Source organism: Squalius cephalus (genome assembly GCF_949319135.1).
Source record: "Squalius cephalus genome assembly, chromosome: 23".
NCBI lineage: Eukaryota > Metazoa > Chordata > Actinopteri > Cypriniformes > Leuciscidae > Squalius > Squalius cephalus.
Window position 1 is genome coordinate 2,531,539 of NC_137144.1, and position 23,025 is coordinate 2,554,563.

Consider the following 23,025-nt stretch of genomic DNA (forward strand, 5'->3'; position numbering starts at 1 on the left):
ATATTTTCATATATACATACGTATTTGCATACACATGCGTGCATACATACATCTCCATATACATGTTTACATACAGACATACAAATTTCCATATAGCTGCATCATATATCCATATAGCTGCATCATATATCCATATAGCTGCATCATATATCACAGAGATTACATCCATGCCTCCTCTAATTACACAGGTCCAAATCCATGCTTGTTTTTTGTCTTTCAATGCATTTGGTTAGCATATGCAAACCATCTCATCTTAAATAACTTCATTTTGCCTCTCATCTTATGCGTTATCATTTCATTTTCATACAGGTTTTCTACAGCTTCAATCCATTTATCCAACCTGGGTGGATCAGTTTTTTTCCAACCTTGAGTTATTTGTTTAATAGCAGCAATTCTCAACACCCAGAAGATATAATAATTTTCTTTGTTTAACCCTTTCGGCTGTATGCCCAGCATGACATGTAGTTGTTCAAAATATTTTGACCACCGATTTGCTTCATTAATTCTAACACATTAACCCAATATGGCTGGATTTTTGAACATGTGTAGAGGACATGAGCCAGGTCAACATTACATTCACCACACTCTCTCCAACAGTATTGTGTTTGATTTGAATATTTACTAATTTTCAGTGGTGTTCTAAAAAATCTAACCAATAGTTTCCACGCATATTCCTGCCAATAGGGGGACTTAACATAGCAGAAAACATTTTTACATGCCTGACTCCACTCCTCTTCAGTATTTTTTTGTATTTATTTGTATTTATTAGATTAATTTCAGACATGTTAACAAGTTCATACACTTTGTTTCTATCATATATAGCCAGTCTTTAACTCACACAAGAAATTGAGCACATATACACATATGTGCATTGAAACCCACATCCATATCCATATGTACCTACATATATATCCACACCTACCCCCACATACGTGCATACATACATACCCATATACATACACACATATACAGGCACATAAACATACCTACATATACAAACGCTTACATATATACACAAATGCATAGATAGATAGATAGATAGATAGATAATAATTTATTGTCCCTTAACGGGAAATTTGTTCTCACAGATTATCATACAGCACACGCAACTGGCATGTAACAGCAACAGCAAAACACATGTAACAGCAACAACAAAAACACAAAAAGGTGAATGTTCAACTTTGTAACCTATTAAGGATTGAAATTGCAGATGGTACAAAGCTCTTTTTGAAACGAACCCTTCTCCATGTTAGGGTCCTGTATCTTCGCCCGGAGGGCAAGAGAGTGAAGTGGAAGTTGAGGGGGTGCTCTGGGTCTGTTATTATTGTCTGGGCAAGGCGGGCTATTGCTCTGTCATTGAGTTCTGAGATGTTGGGTGTAGGGGAGTGTATTATTTTTGAAGCTATGTGTGTGATTTTATTCAATTTGTTTTTATTGGTGACTGACAGCATGGTGTAAAAACTGGTGGAGCAGTATAACAGAATGGGCTGGATAATACTTGTGTACAGTAGTAACAGAAGATGAGGGGCAATGTAAAGGGAACTTAGTTTTCGTAGAATATGCAGACTCTGTTGGGAGCGTTTATGGATGTCCTTTATGTGATAGTCAAAAGTGAGCTTGTTATCCAGGGTGAGTCCAAGATATTTGAATTTCTCAACCTGTTCTATTATGTTGCCATGAATGGAGATCCGACTGAGACTGGGTGCATTAAAGACCAGTTCTTTTGTTTTCTCAACATTGAGATGGAGAAAATTGTCTGTGCACCAGTGTGTAAAGTGTGATATCGTGTCATGGTAAGCAGCAATGCTAGTGTGATCGTTGAGGAGAGCCAGGATGGCAGTATCGTCTGAGTATTTGTAGTATGTTGTGATGGATGAAGGACTAATACAGTCATTAGTGTAGAGTGTGTAAAGAAAGGGAGAGAGGACACAGCCTTGAGGAGCTCCAGTGTTGGTTATGGTGGTGCCCGATGTGACAGACCCTATCCTCACAGCCTGTGGCCTGTTGCTCAAGAAACTGTGAATCAGATGGATGTAATAAGGTGCAACACTGAGTTTACGTAGTTTTTTAATCATCTGATGACGTTGAATTGTATTAAAAGCTGAACTTAAGTCCACAAAAAGAACTGCAGCAGAGTTACCAGATACTTCCAGGTGTTGAAGGAGGGAATGAAGGAGACATACAACAGCATCCTCCGTCCCTCGCCTGGCTTTATAGGCAAACTGATGTTTGTCCAGCTGTGGATTGACAGTTGACAAGATGGTGCGCAGAATCAGTTTTTCATAACATTTGCTTGCTATGGGTGTGAGAGCAACAGGTCTGTAATGGTTGAGCTCTGATGGACGGGGTTTCTTTGGTAGAGGAATGATGGTGGACTTTTTCCATAGGGTGGGCCAGCGTGCTGTACTGTATGACTCATGCATTATGGAATACAGAACCGGGGAGAGTTCCATTGCACAAAGCTTGAGCACCCTAGCAGGGATGCCGTCCGGCCCCATGGCCTTGCCGATTTTACACCTACTCAGCTCCTGTCGAACATCCACCTCTGTAAACGGAGGAGTTGTCGGTAGATCTGAAGGGAGAGCGTTAAGTAGCTCATTGCAGACAGCTGAATAATCAGTGATGTCAAATCTGGAGTAGAAGATATTAAGGCTATTTGCAAATGTTGTGGGGTTAGAAATAGTGCTATGATCTTGTTTCACATTCTGTCCCGTCAATATTTTTATTTTCTTGAAGGCTTGTTTTGTGTTCATCGTAGAAAACTCATGTTCTATTTTCTCTTTGTATTTAAGTTTTTCTTTAATAATGTCATTTTTTATCTGTCTGTCCAGTATTTTAAGTGAAAGCCAATCCTTGCATTGAAATATTTTGTGATTCTCAGCCAGTTTTTGTTTAATCTGTGGAGTAATCCAAGGCCTGGAGTTAGGAAAAGTTTTGTATGTTTTTGTTGATATACAATTACTTATGCAAAACTTTATATAGTCTGTTATAACGGACAGTCTCTCATCCAAAGTACCGTTAAAAACGGTCCAGTCAGTGCATGCAAGGGAACCTTGCAGACATGCAATTGCATCCGCCGACCACTGTGGAGCGCTGTGGACTTGTGGTTTGATGCGCTTCAGTTCCTGTCTGTAACCAGGAAGAAAGGCCAAAACATTATGGTCCGAGGAGCCCAGAGGAGGATGAGCCCGAACAGTAAATGCATCCAAAACATTCCCGTAACACAGATCCAAGACATTTCCCTTCCTTGTGGGACAATGCACATACTGATGGAAGGAAGGTAGTACGCTGTCAAGACTGCAGTTGTTGTAATCGCCCATATAAAACACCGGGGCTCGGGGGTATTTACTTAACATTGAGTTAGCATTCTCTGCTATTAGCTCTGCTGCTGCTTGTATGTTCGCATCAGGTGGACAGTAAACACACCCAAAAACCACCGTGGGGAATTCTCTTGGAAGATAGAAGGGGCGTAGCGATAGTGTTAATATCTCTACGTCCGGTGTGCATATGATGCTGTGTATTTTTATGTTGGTGCACCAGCGCTTGTTTATAAAGACACATAGTCCTCCACCCCTCTCCTTACCTGACTGACGGGTCCTGTCAGCCCGGACGGTCAAGAAGTTGTCCAAGTTGATCTCAGAATCCGAGATGGATTCATCGAGCCAGGATTCAGTTAATGCGATGATACACGCGTCCCTGAAAAGTCTCTCCCCCTGACACTTGGCATGAAGTTGATCCATCTTTTTCCGGAGGGAACGTACATTGGCCAATATGATAGAAGGTACAGATCTGGCCTTTAAAAACGCGCGTTTTCTCCCGCGGCATTCGGCAATTCGTCTCGTAGAGTCTCGCAGAATTCTGCAAGTGCTTCGGGGGGGCCTACTTAAAAAAATCCCTCAATGTGTTTCGCTTCACAGAATATCCACCAGGTGGCGCATAAAAAACAACTTTACATTAGATTTTTTATTTTACTTCACATTACGTCATGATTGTGAGAAAACATCCACAATAAAATATAAATTATAAATAGTAATAGACACAAATATTTACAGTAGGCTACTGTATTATACAGACATTTGAAAATATTTGTAAATGCAAAAGGTTCATTAAGACAAGAAGGGGTATTGGACAACGTTTACGAATTTTTATATGCTTTGTCATTGCTGTGGTTTCCAGGAGATGAGTGCATGCAGAATATTTAACATTGCTTTTATTAAAACAGCAAAGTGACGTTCTTGCCAGCGCATAACTTTTTTGTACAACTATTAAGATGATTGTGCATGCAATGCGCATTTATACTAAGCGCAACAGAGAATTTAGTGTGAGCATAATGCACGTGGCTCTGCCTGTAAAAACCCAGCAGTATTTTTTTATATATATACACAAAATCATCATATAATGCAAGGCTTAAATAATGCGACTTACCCAGATTCTTAATTCGTGCAGATATTTCTTGTGTGATTGTTCTTGGGCAGATATTTCTTGTGAGGTAATGTCGCAGCACAACGCGTAGCATACGTTGGGCGCATCTGATTTGCCATTAAATTATTAATAAATATTTTAATTAAACTGTCTTAATGCATTAAGCATAAAGATTTTTCCACGTTAGTCTCAGAATGTCCGGGGTTGGCTTGAGGTCTTGCCGACAGTTTGTAAATATTCTAAATATTCAAATTCACAAAATCCATATAAAGGGTGATCAACAGTTATGACTTCTAAAATAAAATAAAAATGACCAGATAAGAGGTATCTGATTGACAGTTTGACAGATGTTGTTTTAAAAAAATAATTACAACATTATGGGGAAGTGGTATTAAATATTCGGTAACACATAGCCTAATACAATTATTTTAATTATGCATTTTGTTCAGTTTTGCTTTTACAAAATGTTCCCTGTTTTTTATAATTAATTTAACCTGAGATGTGCGTTATATCGCTTTTGGATCATTCTTTGTGTTGTCGAATTTTGACACAGTTTCATTACTTGTTCATAATAATTTGATTCATAATTATGTCATTTTTTTCTAAAAGTAAAAAAAATAAAAGTTTTTCTAAAAGCAATATTCTAAAGAGATACAAAGACAGTGTACGTGTACCCACCAGATTTCGTCATGAGTCATTTTGTACCCACTACTTTTAACTTCCGTTGACCGTTTTGGTTATGAGGAGCAATATGAGAGAAAAATTTTGTAATCATTGTCTGACACAAACAAAAAAATATATATATAATATTCATTTTATTTTAGTTTTCGTGTTCGCATTTATGAGGGAAAAAACAACGTGTCAGTTTACGGTTATGGACGTGAGCGCTCTAAAAGCGGCACAAAAAGACTGCTTTAAAACTTTCACAGAGACCTCAAACAGAACAGCTGCCTTTCTTTAAATTGAATTTCGTTTTGTATTAATTATGTCTTAATTTTAATCAATATTTCGTGAACCAATTGCCTAGATTTAAGAAGTAAATATAGCAGACAATCACGACATTGGAGGCCCCGGCGATATCTCATAAATGAACCGAAACTCAGCGTGTAATGAACATTCACATTTACAGTGTATTTAGACACATTTAGACGCATTCATAATCATTACTTTTACCGGTTCTTTGTGGCAAGCTTTATGCGTGCGGTCGTGCGATTGAGTGCGGCTATATTATAGTAAATGCTCATTACTTAAAACAAAGCATAAGCCTCTTCCTGGCATGCAATGGAATCTACAATGTCAGTTGGTTATATCAACATATGTCAAATTAAGTTACGCGATATCAACAAATTAAGCTATAAACATTAATTTGAAATAACTTAAAGCGTATGTAGATTTGCTTATAGCATTTAAACAAAGGAACTGCAAGGGATTAAAACCCCAACCACACGCTGGTGAAAACTGGAAAAACCGGTTTTCTTTTGATTCCCTGAGAGGAGATCGATTAGCATTGGGGGTTGAATCGGCAGACCTGGGGGGTGGGTGGTTGTACTTCCTTGACTCTGTGCAATTGTTAGCAGCTAAAACAAGCAGCTAAAACAACGACTGTGCAATTAATTACATTTTGGAAATAACTTTCTTAATGTCGTTTTATTTAGCCTATACACTGCAAAACAATTTTTTTTTTTTTTTTTTAATTTGTAAGTATTAAATATGTTTTACAAACAATTGGTTTACAAACTCTTGGAGGTTTGTGGTTACCATCATTCAGAAGAGTGGTGCTTGTGTTTAGACTTATGTTTTACGTGATTAAATCAGGAAGATTATATTGGTTTCTGTCCACGAAGACGCATTTAAGACTATTTAATCAGGAAATGGAGGCACCGGCGCGATATAACTTGCATTGCTCGTGAACTGAGCTCGTCTCATAAATGAACCGAAACTCAGAAATGTATCTAGAAAGCTTGAAATGTCCACTTTTAAACAAAACAATTCAAAACGAAAAGAAACAGACAACTCTCTTATGTAAGTGTGCATTTCTCTCTATAGGCACGTTCACAATATCTGCGAAGATGACGAGTCAGCATTGTCAACATCTTTGACTGACACATAAAACACTAGATTATTAGTAAACAATTAAAATGTCTCCTTGCTATACTTGACACATGATTACTTTTGCCAGTTCTTTGTGGCAAGCTTTATGCATCCGTTAACTATCGAATATCGTGACTCATATTTTGTACCAGACCATTTATGGTTGTTCATATTGTTCAACAAAGTTCTTGATAAAAAAAGAAAAGAAAAAAAGAAGCTACTGTGCCTAATATTATTGTTGTATAGCGCGCAAGGTTTATGCGCATGCTTTAAGTCTTCTACGTTTTTAGTATACTGTGGCAGAATTACAGTGCCTGGTCTGGTATGTATAGCCTACTAGGCTACATCGTTTTAAAATCGGTTTCAGTGGTTTCGTGTGTACGCAGATATTTCTTGAGACGACGCCATGTTTTTATGTTTTTATGCACTTTTACTCTTTTAGTTTTGTTGCAATTTCACCAAAAGCTTATAATTAGGAAATACACACAACACGCTAAACTTATATTCTCTATTATGTTAAAAATGTTGTAAAAAACATAAGAATAAGAAAACATAAGAAAAATTATATAATAAGAATAACAGTAATGTACATTTATATTGCACTCGAAATGATTTAGATATGGAAAGAGGAATTCTTCTCAACTACCACCAATAAAGTTTTAAAATTATTCTTTAGAAAATATTATATTTTGATGATTCTGCAAGTTCAGCAGACAGTGAGGTTCGGGTTTGTTCCGATCAGAGCTCGTGAGTGGAGAGCGCATTTCTGAATATTCCGCTCCGCTATTCATTCCGGTCGCTCGCTCAACACAGATGTCATGTTGCCTGGTTTGAAAATATGTGGAATAAGGGCTGCTTTCGACTAAAAGGTTTTTGTTTTTTTGTTTTTTTCTAGTCGACTAGTATACTAGGCTAGTTGTTCATTTAAGTAATTCATGGACAAATCGCCCCTTTATATTAATTTAATTAGCCTACTTATATGGATCATGAGTGTTTACGTAATATAGCCGCACTGCGCACGACCGCGCGCATAAAGCTTGCCACAAAGAACCGGTAAAAGTAATGATTGTGAATGCGTCTAAATGTGTCTAAATACACTGTAAATGTGAATGTTCATTACACGCTGAGTTTCGGTTCATTTATGAGATATCGCCGGGGCCTCCAATGTCGTGATTGTCTGCTATATTTACTTCTTAAATCCAGGCAAATGGTTCACGAAACACTGATTAAAATTAAGATATAATTAATACAAAACGAAATTCAATTTAAAGAAAGGCAGCTGTTCTGTTTGAGGTCTCTGTGAAAGTTTTAAAGCAGTCTTTTAGTGCCGCTTTTAGAGCGCTCACGTCCATAACCGTAAACTGACACGTTGTTTTTTCCCCTCATAAATGCGAACACGAAAATTAAAATAAAATGAATATTATTTTTTTTTTTTTTGTTGTGTCAGACAATGATTACAAATTTTTTTTCTCTCATATTGCTCCTCATAACCACTGAAAACGGTCAACGGAAGTTAAAAGTAGTGGGTACAAAATGACTCATGACGAAATCTGGTGGCGTACACTGTCTTTGTATCTCTTTAGAATATTGCTTTTAGAAAATCTTTTAGTTTTTTTTTACTTTTAGAAAAAAATGACATAATTATGAATCAAATTATTATGAACATATAATGAAACTGTGTCAAAAATCGGCAACACAAAGAATGATCAAAAGGCGATATAACGCACATCTCAGGTTAAATTAATTAAGCTCCTCATAACCACTGAAAACGGTCAATAGAACCCAAAGTCAAATTATTATGGACTGAAGTTAAAAGTGGTGGGTACAAAATGACTCATGACGAAATCTGGTGGGTGCATACCCACCGTCCCCACCGAAATCGACGCCTATAAGGGAAACATGATAATATAAAAAGTACTGTACAGTAATGCAGAAAAGCGCATTACAACCATGTTAAAACTATTTAAAACGTTAAGATGCAAAAATGAACTAAATGTAAAATTAGATAATGATAATGCGCAAATGATCTCGGTCTCTTCAAAGGTCTTCGCAAATTATTGTGTTATAAGACTCAGTTATCATAGCCTACATCACGTCTCTTCTACTGTAAGTACACAGAAAAAAAAAATAAGACAAATGATGCGCGTTTGAGTCAGATTTTTATGAAGAATATGTGACTGTTTATGTAACTGGCAAAAGAAAACATTGTATTCGTCATACTTCGTCAACTCAGTATGGCCACATGAAACTCGACTGCCATCTACAGGTTTTATTATTTCCTGCGTCCAACATCTAATCCCCCTTCTGCACGATCCCGCAGAATTTCGGAAGTGCTCGCAGCATTCTTCTCTCTGAGACGCGCATTTTTAAAGGCCACATCTGTAATGGAGGTCTAAAAGGACGCCTTCTTAACCAGGCACGGACACCGCCACGGCTGCCCCTTTTCCTCGGTCGGATTTCTGGAGGGATGTCAGCCGGTTTTTCGTTGCATAGAATAGATGACCGGAGTCGCAGAAGCTCATCCCGGCTGTAGGTGAGTAGTGCGCCTCTGGTAACATCTGACTGTAGTGGCGTGAGCGCGGCGCCATTCTTGATAATCCACATAATCGCAAGGGTAATCCACAGCACTTTCAGCATTATGTCGTTGCTTGACTTAACCATACACACTTAACAAAGACTTAATAACAAAAAAAACTCAAATAAATGACGAAAAACTAGACAAAGTCAGAGAAAGTAACGTGAGCTGACATGACAGACGTGTTGTCGCAGCAGAGCATGCGCCAAAGGAAGTGGCAATTCCTTTGGCACATATAAACACAAACACATATACACTAACACTCTTTAACATGTCTGAAAAGGGGTTGGAAGAAGTAAAAACTTATTTAATCCTACCCCTTCTCCAGTATTCAAAACTTACATTTGCTATAATCATCCTGTTTCCAAAGTCTTCTAATCTACGGAAAAAAAGAAAAAATAAATAAAGAAAGAAAAAAAAGAAAAGAAAAGAAAAGAAAATGAATATAACCGTATATCAATAGAGAAGTAATCTAATATTATTCTTGTAGTAAATTCTAGAGCCTTGACTTCAAATCCTTATTCACATCCCCCTACCATACCCACATACATCGTACGAGACATCAATTCACCTCTGGCTTTCATCTCGGTACTTCACAAAAATCATCAGTCTAAACCTCTTTTTAAACAAACTCATGCTTGGACATTGCTTCAGTTCTTGGCTGAGTTTATTCCAAACCCTAACACCACAGACTGAAGTGCACATCCTCTTCATGGTTGTTCGAACACTCTTTATCCTGAAGTTGCACCTACCCCTGTAATCATAACCCCCTTTCCTATCCGTAAAAAGTTTCTGTATATTATCTGGTAGTTGTTTGTTACTGGCTTTAAACATTAACTGAGCTGTTTGAAATTCTACCAGATCTGAAAGTTTTAGTAGGCAGGAGTTTCTGAATAAATCATTAGTGTGATCCTGGAAACCTGCCTTATGTATTATCCGGATGGCTCTTTTCTGGAGCGTGCACAACGGTCGAAGTGAGGATTTGTAGGTGTTGCCCCAGACTTCCACGCAGTAATTTAAATAAGGCAGAATTAGTGAAAAGTATAATATATGTAATGCTTTTATATTCAAGAACCTTTTGGCTTTACCAAGGATGGAGATACTTCTGGATAATTTAGACTGAACATGATGAATGTGTGGCTTCCAGCTGATCAGTCACTGTTACTCCAATGTCTTTCTCCAAATATTTCAAAATATTATTAATTTGATTATCATTATTATTATTTAAAATGTTATGAATTTGTCCCGTTACATTTTTAAAGCTCGACTTTTCATAGTTCTCTTACGAGAGGTCTCTCGTACTGCGTAATATATTACGATAGGGGAAAACCTCTTTTCCACAAGATATTGAAACCAAAAAATTATCCTTAGAATTTTGTATTATTGCAAAACGCGTTGCGGCAGCATGCGGCCATAGGCGAGACAGCTCGCGCGCCCATTGGCTGCTCTCCGGCAACTGCGAGGCCTGAGGTGACGTCAGGCCAATGAGGGTGCTTCGCGCCCACTGCGTCACGTCCCGCCGAAACGGGCGTGGCTTAGTCCTATAAAAGGAAGGCTCGGGGCAGCTGATCCGTACTCGTGGCAGTACTCGTTCCCTCTTCTAGAGAGAACCGAGGTTACGTTAGTAACCGAGTACGACTTTCAAGATATGCTCCACGATAGGACTGAGGTCTTGGAAAGACTGTATATTTGTTATTATATAGCTCCTTACTTGGAGGTGTCTAAAAAATGGTTACTTGAAAGGTTATAGTCCTTAGATAGATTTTCAAATGTTTCAACTGCATGATCTTTGAACATTTTATGGAATCTTGTAAGTCCCTTAGTTTCCCATATCCTGAAAGTCTCATCCATATGATTTGGAGTGAAGTCTGGGTCTTGACTAATTTCCCTCAGGCAAAGATGGCCGCCTGGGTGCAGCCACAATGTTTGGCAGGTCCTGTGTGTCTGCCACAAAAGTATATCAAAAACCCTTAGATTTTGCCATGCTTGTCTGGTATTCTCCTGTTCTTCTACCTCCTCTTGAGTTTAACGTGTCCAAGGAAAATGGATAACTTAACTCTCTACCCAGCAAAGAGGAGCCAACATCTTTTGTATGCAAGAATTCTGGATTGTGGACATGCTAGGCCGCCCCCAGGTAAACTTGATCATACAGCATCTAGATCATTCCCTGGGGTTGAGAATCTTTTTATGATAATACTTCTGGCTGGTGATGTTGAGCAAAACCCTGGACCTGTTTTAAGTCCTGTTCCACCTCTGCTACCTGGGCTACAGCAGCTCCCTGGGCTAATTCCACCTCTGCTACCTGGGCTACAGCAGCTCCCTGGGCTAATTCCACCTCTGCTACCTGGGCTAATTCCACCTCTGCTACCTGGGCTAATGCTACCTGGGCTAATTCCACCTCTGCTACCTGGGCTAATTCCACCTCTGCTACCTGGGCTACAACAGCTCCCAGGGCTAATTCCACCTCTGCTACCTGGGCTACAGCAGCTCCCTGGGCTAATTCCACCTCTGCTACCTGGGCTAATTCCACCTCTGCTACCACCTCTGCTACCTGGGCTAATTCCACCTCTGCTACCTGGGCTACAGCAGCTCCCTGGGCTAATTCCACCACTGCAGGACCCTACTACAACTAAGCCCAGTATGTTACCACAACCCATCATACCCATGAGTACACAGAGGAACCCTGTATTTAAAAAACATCGATCATGTAAGTTATTTCAGACTCTTAATCAAGCCAGGACTATATGGGATCCACAGTGTAAAAACAAAGGGCTCTTAGGTGGCCATCTGAACATACGCAGTATGGCCCCTAAGAGGGAACAATTGGAGCATCTTCTCATTAACTCAAATGTAGATTTCTTGGGACTTTCAGAAACTTGGCTTAAACCCTCTTCCCCACAAGCAGTGGTATCATTACAAGGCTACAATGTCTTTAGATAGGATAGGTATCAAGAAAGGGGGAGGGGGTGTTATTGTATATGAAGGACTCTTTAAAATGTACACAAATAATTTGGCCTAATGAAATCTCAATTGAATGTGTTGGAGTTAATACAAAAATGTAATATATGTCAATATATGTAAATTACATATATAATGTTAGTGCCCATGTATGTCTGCTGCATATATGAGAATATATGCAAAATTCATATATATTAAACACATATACATATATGAAACATATATTTCAAAATATTTCAAAAATGGCCATTTTCATGTAAGTGCCATATATTTTCCCGTATATGCACATAAATGTGAAATATATGTAAGACGCATACATGTATACATGCATATATGACGCATATATGTATACATGCATATATGACGCATATATGTATACATGCATATATGACGCATATATGTATACATGCATATATGTACTTATTTCTATAGTACATACTTTCACATATATTAGGGATACAAATCTTATATCTGAATGCCTTGAAATTAAATGCCTATAGTTGGAGATTTTGTCTATTGTGTGAATACCAAATATGGTATTTTAATACAATAATGCAGTGTTTTCTTTGTCATTTTTGACAAACACATCCACAAAGTACCATAACCATATGCCACAGCTTTAAAAATGCATCAGTATCACATGCATGTACACTGTAAAACTTTTCACTGTAAATTTACAGTTAAATACTGGCAGCTGGGTTGCTATCCACATACTGTATTTTTACAACACTACTACAGTAAACAGCATTTACAGTACTCCACTGTAATTACCAAATACAGTATATACCACATTTTACATTATTAAACTTGTCGACAGCAATAAATTGTATTTTTACAGGAATACTGCTTTTATTATTACATAATTAAAATATTATACTTTAAGGTTTCATAAGAGTAGTCACACTAGGAAAAAGAAAACGTACTTGGTTACTTACGTAACCTCGGTTCCCTTAGAGATAAGGGAACGAGTACTGCGTTGCAAACGCTGTGGGGAAAACTCCTTTTCTCGAGAACATTGAAGCGTTTATTTTAAAACGCATTGCTGCAGCACAGGCGAGAGCACCAGGCTCGCACGAGCGAGCTGATAGGCTGTGCTGTGGGCAACTGCACGAACCAATGGCGGATCGGCAGAGGCGCGCGAACCAATCAGGGCGCTTGGCACACTGCCAGTGTCAAGCGCGCAAAACTGCACGTGACCGTAGAATATAAATATAGAGAATAATCCGCCATTTGACAGGTATAATCGACTGAAGCGAAAAACACCTGACATAAGAGAAATAGCACGGCAAGGCAACGCAGTACTCGTTCCCTTATCTCTAAGGGAACCGAGGTTACGTAAGTAACCAAGTACGTTCCCTTACGAGAACGTTCTCTCGTACTGCGTTGCAAACGCTGTGGGAACGCTATTTAAAATGCTGTGCTATTAATCTTTTGGCCGCTCTGACTTACCAGAAGTTCCGGGAAGTTACAGAATAGCCAGGATAAACGAGACCGAACATCGGGCCCAGAGATTATCCAATAATTAAGATCTGGGCCGAGGGCCAGATTAACTTAACCACAATTCAAAGTGACAGCCGTGTGTCCAATTTCAAAACTAGTCTGGATCCACAGAGCCAGGGTCTAGATGGAAAAAACTTGTGTCTGCAAAGCAGAGTCATTTAAGTTGTAAAAACTCACAAATGTGGACGGAGCGGACCAACCGGCCGCCACACAATTGTCCTGGATAGGAACACTCACGTGTTCAGGTCTAAAGTCAGACTGGGTCCGCAGAGCCAGGGTCTAAACAGAAAGAACTCGTGCCTGCAGAGCAGGAATATCTAAGCTGTAGAATCTAACAAATGTGGACGGAACGGACCAACCGGCCGCCGCACAAATGTCTTAGATAGGAGAACTCATGTGTCCGAGTCCTACAGTCAGTCTGGGTCCGCAAAGCCAGGGTCTAGACAGAAAGAACTCGTGCCTGCAGGGCAGGAACATCTAGGTTGTAGAATCTCACAAATGTGGACGGAACAGACCAGCCGGCCGCCGCACAAATGTCCTCAATAGGAACACCACTCGACCAAGCCCACGAAGAGGCGACACCTATGGGACAAGAGAGGCCCAGTGAGGTGTAAGCCAGAGCAATGGCGTCAACTATCCATCTGGACAGCGTGAGCTTAGTAACAGGAAGGCCCTTGGTTCGGCCCCCGAAACAAACGAAGAGCTGTTCAGACTGTCTGAAAGAGGCCGAACGCTCCAGATAAATTCTCAAAGCTCTGACGGGGCAAAGCGTGAGAGAATCACTGTCCTCTTCAGAGGAGTGAAGAGCTGACAGAGAGATAACCTGGGCTCTGAACGGAGTTGAGAGCACCTTAGGCACATATCCATGTCTTGGCCTAAGAATGACCTTGGAGTCATTAGGGCCAAACTCCAGACAGGAAGCGCTAGTAGAAAGCGCCTGCAAGTCCCCTACTCTTTTAACTGACACCAGTGCTAGAAGCAGGGCGGTTTTCAGAGAGAGGGGCTTGAGATCTGCCGACTGAAGTGGTTCAAAGGGAGGTCCCCTAAGAGCCCGCAGGACCAGAGAAAGGTCCCAGGCCGGTACAGACGGTGGCCGAGGCGGGTTAAGCCTTCTGGCGCCCTTAAGGAAACGAACTATAAGGTCGCTTTTACCTAAGGAGGCTCCGGCTTCCAATACGTGAAAAGCAGCAATGGCTGCCACGTACACTTTGAGAGTGGAGGGGGAGCGACCCGCATCCAACATCTCTTGCAGAAAAGAAAGCACTTTTGGCACTTCACAAGTGTGTGGGTCGAGGTTTCGAGCTAAACACCAGCTGGAGAACACTGACCATTTAAGGTGATCGAGGCGTCTAGTAGACGGAGCTCTAGCCTCCATAATAGTGTTCAGGACACCCTCTGGGAGATCCTGGGGTACCCGTTGAGTGGCCATACATGTAGGGCCCACAAGTCGGGACGGGGATGCCAGATTGTCCTGTTGGCCTGAGCCAGAAGGTCGCACCTCAGTGGAATTGGCCACGGGTCTGTTACAGACAGTTGCATCAACTCTGGGAACCAAATCTGGGTCCGTCAGAGAGGAGCCACCAAGAGAACCGCGCTTTTGGTGTTCCTGATCCGTTCGATGACCTGAGGGAGCATCGAGACCGGAGGAAACGCATAGAGAGGAAGGTTGGGCCAGTCGTGGGCCAACGCATCCCTGTTCTTTGAAAAGAAGATTGGGCAGTGACAGTTGTCTTCTGAGGCAAAAATATCTACTTCTGCCTTCCCGAAGACCTCCCAAAGCAGGAGAACTGTCTGAGGGTGGAGAGACCATTCCTCTGGGGGAACTCTGCCCCGAGAGAGCATGTCTGCTCCTGTGTTCAACGTGCCTGGCACGTGAGCTGCCCTGAGCGAGCGCAGGTTGGTGTGAGCCCATAGTAGGAGCTGCGTGGCTATGGCAAACAGGTTGCGGGACCTGAGGCCGCCCTGGCGATTTATGTAAGAGACCACCGACATATTGTCCGTTCGGACCAGCACGTGGTGTCCAGCCAGGTGTGGGAGGAAGGTTTTTAGGGCTAGAAAAACTGCTCTCATTTCGAGGCAGTTGATGTGTAGGCGTTTCTCCGAGCTCGACCAGAGGCCGGAGGCAGGCCTGCCCTCGTACAGAGCTCCCCAACCCGAGTTGGAAGCGTCTGTTGAAATCACCCTCCTCTCTGAGACCACCCCCATGCTTACGCCCTGCTGGTACCAGCTGGCGTCTTTCCAAGGGGCCAGGGCTTGAACACAGCGCTGGTCCACCTTGATAATCAAGTGGCCTGAGTGGCAGGCGTGGGGTGGCACCAGAGGTGCTAGCCACAGCTGAAGAGGACGCATACGCAGTAGGCCGAGTTGGAGTACTGATGATGCAGAGGCCATCAGGCCAAGGATCCTCTGAAACATTCTGAGGGGTACATAAGAGCCCTCTGTGAACGATGCTGCGAGCTGCTGAATCGTTAGAGCACGGGCCGGTGTGGGCCATGCTCTCATAAGTACGGAGTCGAGAACTGTTCCCAGGAACGTGATACATTGGCTGGGCAACAGAATACTCTTGGCAAAATTGACCCTGAGCCCTAGACATTCCAGATGTCTGAGGAGCCAGGCTCTGTGAGTATGTGACTCCGCCTCTGACTGAGTCAATATGAGCCAGTCGTCGAGGTAGTTCAGGATGCGCATGCCCCGCTGTCTCAGGGGGGAGAGAGCTGCATCCATGCACTTCGTGAATGTACGAGGTGCCAGTGCCAGTCCAAATGGTAGGACTGTGTACTGGTATGTCTGCCCCTCGAAGGCGAATCTCAAGAATGGCCTGTGGTGGGGGTTCACTTGAATGTGAAAGTAAGCGTCTTTTAGATCTATTGAGAAAAACCAGTCGCCTGGGCGAATTTGCGCCAGGATGTGTCTGGTCGTGAGCATTCTGAACGGCCGTGACATGAGAGCCTTGTTCAGATGTCTGAGATCTAAAATGGGTCTCAGGCCGCCGTCTTTCTTTGGAACAAGAAAGTAACGGCTGTAAAAACCCGACTCGCTCTGAGAAGGGGGGATCTTCTCGATGGCCCCTTTGGCCAGCAGACTTAACACTTCGGTGCGGAGGACATGACTCAGTGTGCTCCTTACCGTGGTTTGTATAACCGCGCGAAAACGCGGTGGTCTGCGGGCGAACTGAAGCGAGTAACCGCGCTTTATGATGTTCATTACCCATTCTGAAACTCCGGGGATAGCTTGCCAAGCTAGAGCCCGCAGAGCCAGAGGCATTATCATATCTGGAACGCCCGGAGTTGGGGGTTCGAACTGACATGTATGTGAGGGAGAAATTTTGCTCGATTTGTGCTTTTTGTGGGTCGCTGTTAAAACAGCGTTTGTGTGCAGGGGTGCGTGACAGGTGACGGGCCCATGTACTGCATTTAAAACTGCTCCAACCGCCTGAACTGAAGAGGGGGCTGAGAGTAGCACTCGAGCGATCTTCGGGGCTGGTCCGGCCGCTGCGGGACAATGACCCCTCTTTATGCCGGTTAGGACGGCTTCTTGGGCTCGTGATCGAGCGTGAGCTTCGGCCGCGGGCCCTGGCGCTTAGGGAACGGGAACCGCTTTGCATGCTTCAGGCGCTGGCTGGTCTCAGCCACTGGGCGGGGCTGGAGGACCTGTGAAGCTACCCTCTCAGGTCGCGGCGTGCTCTTGGGGCGCCGTTGGACCGAACTGGAGCGTTTTGGTAGAAAATGCTTCATAGCGCTGGAAGCTTTCTGAGCCTCAGTGAAGCGTTCTGCGAAGCCGCTGACAGATGGGCCGAAGAGACCAGATGCTGTGACTGGAGAATCGAGGAAGGCGGTCTTGTCTGCGTCCCTGATTTCAGTCAAAGTCAGCCACAGGTGGCGCTCTAATACAACCAGGCTGGCCATGTTGCGGCCCAGGGCTTGAGCGGTGGTCTTTGTGGCCCGTAGCGCCAAATCCGTCGCACTTCTGAGGTCCTTAAAAGTGTCTGGGTCAGGGCCTGACTCGTCCATGGAGCGGAGGAGCTTCGCCTGAAACACTTGTAGGGTCGCCATGGTGTGAAGAGCAGAGGCGGCTTGACCGGCGGCAGCATAAGCACGGCTGGCAATGGCCGAAGTGGTTCTGCACGGCTGGCAATGGCCGAAGTGGTTCTGCACGGCTTGGATGGGTGCACAGTCTTAGACCTCCAACTTCCTGCAGTGGGAGGGCATAAGTGTGCAGCGACCGCTTCCTCCAGTGGGGGGAGACACACATAACCTTTTTCGTCAGCGCCGTCAACAGTGGAGAGCGTTGAAGAAGCAGATGAGCGCGTTCGCGCTGAAAAGGGCGCGCGCCAGCTTTTAGTGAGCTCCTCGTGGACCTCAGGCAGAAATGGAGCGGCGCGCTGACGAGGGGCCTGTTGGCGCCCCGGCAGGTACCACTCGTCGAGGCGGCTTCTGGCAGGCTCGGCTGGGGAAAGCCAGTCGAGTCCCAACTCGTTGACAGCGCGAGACATGACACGGAAGAGTTCGGCGTCGATGTTCGCTCGAGTGTCAGAAGGATCTAACTGAGAGGGGGGGGGGGGGCGGGGTCCGCGGAGCCCGACCAATCCTCACTCTCAGATGCCGCCACAGAAACTGCGTCGTCCATATCTTCAGCAGATCCGCCAAAAGAGACGAGTCCCGCCGCTTCAGACGAGGGGCGTTGGTCGCTCTGAGAGAACAGAACTGGAGAAGAGGGCGTGGGCGAAGCACGTGGAGAAAGGCCCGGCGTGCATTCGCTAAACTCACCGCGTTCAGGACGCCTCTGATCGCGCCGCTTCTTCCAACGGGGCTCGCGGGGCGCCGAAGATGGAAGATGGGTGGAATCACTCACTGACGAAGCGAGCGCGAGTCTCGAGCGGAGAGTAGAAACAGGCATCCTGAAGGAGATTAAATCTGTCAAATGGCGGATTATTCTCTATATTTATATTCTACGGTCACGTGCAGTTTCGCGCGCTTGACACTGGCAGTGTGCCAAGCGCCCTGATTGGTTCGCGCGCCTCTGCTGATCTGCCATTGGTTCGTGCAGTTGCCCACAGCACAGCCTATCAGCTCGCTCGTGCGAGCCTGGTGCTCTCGCCTGTGCTGCAGCAATGCGTTTTAAAATAAAGGCTTCAATATTCTCGAGAAAAGGAGTTTTCCCCACAGCGTTTGCAACGCAGTACGAGAGAACGTTCTCGTAAGGGAACAACATTTTCTGGGTTTTAAAACATTTATTTAGTTAAATTGCCTTCTGTGAACATGTTGGCTGAATTACTTTTTAAACATAAAATGCAATTTTAACACTTAACAACAAACAGGTAACAGTTAGCACTTAAAGGAATAGTTCACCCAAAAATTTAAATTAGCACATGATTTACTCACCCTCAAGTCATCCTAGGTGTATATGACATTATTCTTTCAGACGAATACAATCAGAGTTCTATTAAAAAATGTCCTGGCTCTTCCAAGCTTTATAACGACAGTGAAATGCTGTTTCTTTTTTGAAGTCCATAAAAGTGCAAACGAAATCCCATTCAAAGTCTGCAAGGTTTCGCAGAAGTGAGGACACTTGTAGGCTGTTTTGCACAACTTGGCCAGTTTTCTTTGAAGTTACTTGTCCTTTCTTTGTTTTTGATCCACGTTCAGGATTGATGTCAAGAAAGTGTCTAAAAGGCAGAAAAAAACAACAATTAAATATTATTAACTGAGTGTATATATTTTGACAAAAAACTGAACAACATAAAAAAAAAATAAAAAAAAAAATGCAATGTTGGATGTTGTGAAAAAAAAAATGCAATGTTGGATGTTGTGATCAATAACTGATATTTTTTCTGCCCTGGTAAAATACATCAACTCAATGTGTCTGTTTACATGCACACTGTCAACTAACTAATTTTTTGGAAGTGGGGTTGCCAGATTTAAAGTTTTATTCTACAACTTTTGTCTACTCATCACCCAGCTCATTAACAATATCATCCCCTCATCCGGTGCCATCAGAGTATCAGTGGAAAGGCAGTCTTTAGACTCTCCGTTTATATAGAGCACACACTGCCAGAATCCAGCCCAAACCTTTGTGACAGAAATAATTTAACTTAATTGCAAGCCTTGCGATGTTTATTGCATATGACAACATGATTTACCAGACTAAAATGCATGTTTGCACCCAAAAATTTAAATTCTGTCATTATTACTCACCCTCAAGACTTTTGTTCATCTTCGGGACACAAATTAAGATATTTTTGATGAAATCTGATAGTTTTGTCCTTCCATTGATATCAATATCATTGCAACTGTCAAAGCCCAGAAAAGTGGTAAAAACATTGGTAAATATATAGCTACAGTGGTTCAACCTAAATATTATGAAGCAGGGTTTCTGCACATTTTTTAAAGTCAAATTTAAGGCTTTTTAAGACCTTTTTAAGACCCGAAGAAATCAAAATTAATACCATGCATTAGGGGTGTGCAATATTGACAAAATATGTCTCGATCGATATTTTCAAAGTTTTCTTGATAATAATTAGATAACATTTTACTGATTGTGTTTCTGTGCTTGGTGCCATGGCTTGTTTAGGCCTGTTGACAGCTGACTGACAAAGATATTCATATTTTTCATATTCTATGCAGTGGTCAGTTTACAGCAGTGACAGAAATTAACATTTTTTATTAAGGGGTAATATTTGCCACCTTAAATTGATTTCAAGGGGCATTTTCACCTATATACGGACATTTGTAGATGTTTCAACATGATATCTTTCACATCTACTGCAGTCAGATTCACCCGTGTTCACTCTGAAGGAATCACTCACATGGCTGGGCACTTGTAATGACACATCAAGGATGTTAAGAGGCTAAAAGCAGGTTTAAAACTTGAAGTCAACAGGGTGCACATTTTAAAAAGAGGATAACACGGTGTAGGCAACACCGATTTTTGTCGTTGTTCTCTGTATTGACAGCACTCCAAATTTACAAAAAAATGAGCTCATCGTTAAAATTGACCGGAGTTCTCCTTTAAGGTTGCACTAGTTACATGGATTATTTAAACAATGTTTTTACTAGCTTTCTGGGCCTTAAAAGTTGCAAAGACGTTGCTGTCTATGGGCGGTTCAGAAACCTCTCAGATTTCATCAAAAATATCTTAATTTGTGTTCTGAAGATGAACGAAGGTCTTACAGGTTTGGAACGACATGAGGGTGAGTAATTAATGACAGAATTTTCACTAATCCTTCAACTGAAAACAACTTGCACTGACATATCTTAAAATATATGACTGCCACTGTTTTATCACAAGATGCACACCAGTAATGTTTTTTTTTTTTTTTTTTTTTTAATGATACATTATTATAAAAGCTGCTTAAATACCCTAATTTTATTAAGGCCTAGACCTGGCTTAAGCTAAGCCCTGTATGGAAATCAGGGCCATATTGTTCATACCAGTAGTCAACATAATAAATACTGTCAAGTCAAGGTTAGTGACACAATTCAGTCTAACATATATATATATATATATATATATATATGAATGGCAAATATGCCAATGACTAACCTCTGAACAAACTCAAGGTGCTGCCTCTTCCTGGTACTGCAAGCTGAAGTTATAGGAGGAGGCAAACAGCGCTGCCAGGCCAGTGATGAAGAGGCTGTGATCCTTCACACACACCTTGACCTTCCAAACTTAATATCCAGCACTGGTTGCTTAGAGATTGACCTGTAATGGAATAAAAAAAAAAAAAATATATATATATATATTAATAATTCAAATAACTACTGTGGGTTCCACTGTGGTTCGATGTAGTTGTCTATTCATAGTTCTAGGAATTAAATTTTTCAACTAAAAATTAAAATTGGTTAGAATGCTAAAATGCACTGGCATATAATTTTGTTTGTTTAAAATTAAGAAAAACATATTTTGCAGTGGGGTGAGTAAATGATGGCTTTTCATTTTAGGTTTCATCTACCCCTTTAATGTTTACATACCAGGAAATAAGTCGTGGACTTTCTGGCAAATGTAGATTGCTGGACATCAGCGATGCAAATTCCTGAAACAATTTTTAAAAAGGACAGCACAACCTTGATCAGCAGAACCAAAACATAAAACATATTACAAATTAATGAGATTTGCTGAATAATCTCTACTTATCTGCTTGAAGTATAACACCGTCTAACTTCTTTGAATTAGGGAGTAGTTGTAGGACCATGGGATGGCAATCAGGAATAGGCCTACTACATTTGAAAACAGCATTAGGAACATGGATTTTCATGTGCTAGCAAAATTCTGACAACGATTCAAAAGCACGATCACAGAACTGACAGAATTTGACAGCATTTTTTTTCTTTACCACATAGACTATAACTGTAACACTACTTAAAAGCACTTACATTAACAATGGCCATCAGATTACAAAGCCTAAAACGAAAAATATATATATCAAATGCACGTCATGCAAATAGCATGGTAAAGGTTGCCTATTATATGAAATGTCGAATTTAACGTTACGTTACTTGGTAATCAGATGGAACAGAGTCAGTGAATTGCTTGCGCGGCCACGGTAGTAAACCGCGTTCGCAAAATCAAACCAAATACGTGAAAACAATGTAGAAATGCGAACGCAAAAAAAATAAATAAAATATATATATATATATATTGGCTTACCGTATCACTCAGTTGAACAATTCTCCATCTTCTCAAACTCTAAATCCCACTTATCGTCACGCGCAGGTTAGATTATTCAATGACAAATTCTTCCATCCGTCTTCAGGTAGCTGCTACCGTTAACGTCGTCCATTTTCTGCTGCGTCACAGGCAACTAATGTTTGAAACACGAACCGAACCGAACCTCAAAAAAGCTTTAAAATTGCTCACAGGTTCGCAGACATTGTTTATCTTGATAACAGGAATGATTATTTGTTCGAAAACGAGTTTGCCTGTTGTAGCTGCCTAACGTTACTGTCTGCTCGCATGACGCGTCACATTTGAACGAATTGAGCGCGAAAGAAATCAATCCCACAATGCAATGCCTTTTCAGTCAGTATGATGGTAACGAATTTATCAGGACGAAAACAGAAATGTGCTGTATATTTACAGCTGTTCTGTAAAAGATACAGCTTAATACTGTATTATGGAAATACAGTACAATTCTGTAAGAAATTCGCTGTAAATTTTCAGTAAAGGGTTACATACATGTATGTTTACATACATTTATTAAATATGTTGAAAACAAATATGTATGTCACATATTTATAATTAATGTTGTCCATATATGCGAGAAACCAATACTATACTGTAATATATGCAGATATATGGTATCATATATGGATGAACTCAAATATTTTCTTCACATGTTTGGACACATAAATGTTCATATATGTTGCTGGCATATATTGTGTTCTCAGATAAGTCAAATATATGAATAGATATATGTTGTAGTCATATATAGTGTTCTCAGATAAGTCAAATATATGTATAGATATATGTTGCAGGTG

General features: G+C 41.6%; 1 protein-coding gene and 2 long non-coding RNA genes across 4 annotated transcripts in view; 1 reads left to right on the plus strand and 2 right to left on the minus strand.

The window, feature by feature from the left end:
- The window catches only part of LOC307151180, a 287,419-nt gene that overhangs the window by 225,948 nt on the left and 38,446 nt on the right, over positions 1 to 23,025 (plus strand). The window lies entirely within an intron of this gene.
- Positions 1 to 23,025, minus strand: part of LOC307151156 (uncharacterized protein) — a 76,554-nt gene that overhangs the window by 20,792 nt on the left and 32,737 nt on the right. The window lies entirely within an intron of this gene.
- LOC307151181 lies at positions 18,771 to 22,411 on the minus strand. 2 transcript variants are annotated; one of them, XR_013819831.1, is made up of 5 exons: positions 22,196 to 22,411; positions 21,922 to 21,949; positions 21,520 to 21,581; positions 21,089 to 21,250; positions 18,771 to 19,211 (listed from the first exon to the last, which is right to left on the minus strand). It is a non-coding gene; the product is annotated as an uncharacterized lncRNA (long non-coding RNA). The 2 variants fall into 2 exon arrangements; XR_013819832.1 differs by lacking the exons at positions 18,771 to 19,211; positions 21,089 to 21,250; positions 21,520 to 21,581 and adding an exon at positions 21,720 to 21,765.